Here is a 2,340-nt window from a genome sequence, read left to right as displayed (position 1 = left end):
TGTGTGTGTGTGTGTGTGTGTGTGTGTGTGTGTGTGTGTGTGTGTGCGTGTGTGTAGATGGAGGCGGTGTAATTATGTTCTGCTTGTGACGACTGAGTTGCAGCACTGATTAGCTGCATCACAGTCAATTTATGTCCACAAGCCGCTCGGTTTGGACTTTAACTTGTACCACCTTCACCTCTCTTCTATCTCCAGGTCTCCTGCCTTCTTCTAAACCCTGTCCTGGAGCAACAGCATTCTTCTGGTCACACCCTTCGGACCAAACTTCTAGCTCGTGCGGATCAAACATACATCCTCTAATTCCAACCTCGGACCGACACAAACATTCTGTGGTGTCTGAACTACATTTGTCCCATTTTAGCCCCAGTTAAAGACCAAACCTAGCCACCCTTCAGCCCTAGTGCCACACTGAGTCTGGCCTAACTTTAGCCCTGGGGTGGGTTCCAATATTAATACTAACATACTCTATCGTGTGCACACAGTATGAAATAGAACTGAATTTTTAAGGGGAGCTGTAGTACGTACGTAGTCCGACTCACCAACTTTGAGCATAAGTGAGTCATTCCTTCTGCACATCTCTTGTGGTTTTGTCTTCGTCTTCCACAATCTACATGTTAACGTTTTCAAAATGCCCTTCATTACGGGAAACAACCTTCGAGCAGCATCCCACAAGTTTTGCCGAGGATTTGGATTTGCATTGTGCTTTAGTGTGCTCACCTTCCCGTATGCAAATGCTCCTCCGTCACTATTTCACAGGGACACCGTTGCTGCAACCTGGGCTTAGCGCCCCCAAAACAACTGGGACAAAAATACAGACAATCCAAAGCTTTTTTCCTCTTGGAGTAATAGTTAGTGGATCCAGACCATTCAGCAGCCCTGACACATCTTTAGACCACCTTCTCCTAGATTTAGGCGTGAACTAAACTGCCTTCCTTCAGCACCAACTATAGACCAAACCCTTAAAGCAGAACCTGCTCCAAACCAAACTTAGTCAGAAGTCACCTTTAGACATTCACCCCTGCTGTCCACCCAAGTGGTCCTGAACCCTGAACCCCCTCACCTAACACGATCCATACGACCGTGTCCAGGCGGTGGATCAGGGTAGACCACCCCCCCAACAGCATGACAGGCTGTCTGAGGAATGCCATGTCATGGAACAGATGGAGCCCCACAGACAATAGAGCCGCATGCATTCACTAGGCCCTACATAGGAAGGCATGTGCCAAGTGCACGAGTGTCCGTGCACGTGCGTGAATGAATCACGACTCCCATCACTCTGAATACCAGCACCTTGGCACGTTTGCTCTCATGTTTCATGAATCCATGTCAGGGCACTGGGGGGAGATCACACCAAAGCTGCAGCACTTTCTCTCTTTTTTTTTTTCCCTCAACAAACCCTGAAGAAGTTTGGAAATGATGCAATGACACCCAAAAGACACAATTCACCAGCACAGAGCCTGATGCAAGAGGCAGAGATGGAGAGCATCATGGAGACAGGTGAGAATCATGAACCCACATATTCAAACTCCAGCGCTTCAGCTTCCACTCTGTTCTGGACAAAATGCAAGTAAAGGGAACCTATGAGCCAATAATTAGCCAATAGTCAGAGGGAGTCTTTACAGCTTAATCAATAGGCGATCACATTATCTCATTCCCACGCCAATAATGGCGCAATAAAGCACATTTCCCGGCCGTAGTCGATGTAATAGGCTCATAACTGGAGCTGTATTTCAAAGTTGGAGCGTTAGATCTCTAAGGCATCATTTGAGGACTCCTCTGTCAGATGCTGGACCAGAGCCCGTACCGGTACTTGTGCGTCCTGCCGGATGGAGTTGCGCTCTCTGGTTCTGGTACCAGCTGTGCGGCGCTATGGTGAAGGCTGGAGCTGCCACATTTCATTCATTTCACACATATGGGCCCGCTGGCGGCGTCCGCGTCCAAACAGCGCTGCAAATACATCCGAACAGCACCATCAGCCCCAAAACTCCCCGTCTGATCACCTCCCCGCCTCGGATCAGTCATCACCGAGACATTAGCGAGCTGCTAAACGAGCCCGGAGTGTCAGTAAAACGGGGGGGATGCCAGGTCGGACGAGAATCCCGTGAACTCACCCAAGAGAACGACAGATGATCGGCTCCCCTCTCCTCCTCCTCTCTGGAAATCCAGGACCCCGCGCACAAATAGGTGTAAGACACAGGGGCGAGCTCGGAAACCGGCGGCTTCACCAAATCTTCTTCATCCGCGCCGAGGAGCGACGTGTGGAGGCGACGTGGAGCCGCAGACCAGCCTCAGAGGGAAGGCTCACACCGTCCGGCTCATGCAACCAAACACTAATCACAC

At 50.3% G+C, this 2,340-nt stretch overlaps 1 protein-coding gene across 1 annotated transcript in view; it reads right to left on the bottom strand.

The window, feature by feature from the left end:
* The window catches only part of numbl (NUMB like endocytic adaptor protein), a 67,129-nt gene extending 64,789 nt beyond the window's left edge, over window positions 1-2,340 (bottom strand). The window contains exon 1 of the mRNA XM_008292164.1: window positions 2,112-2,340. The gene's annotated coding sequence lies outside the window, so the exon portion shown is untranslated. The remainder of the gene's footprint in view (window positions 1-2,111) is intronic.

Source organism: Stegastes partitus, unplaced genomic scaffold, assembly GCF_000690725.1.
Source record: "Stegastes partitus isolate 25-593 unplaced genomic scaffold, Stegastes_partitus-1.0.2 Scaffold788, whole genome shotgun sequence".
Taxonomy (NCBI): domain Eukaryota; kingdom Metazoa; phylum Chordata; class Actinopteri; family Pomacentridae; genus Stegastes; species Stegastes partitus.
The sequence above is the reverse complement of the archived record's forward strand: the minus strand, read 5'-3'. Positions and strand labels throughout refer to the sequence as shown.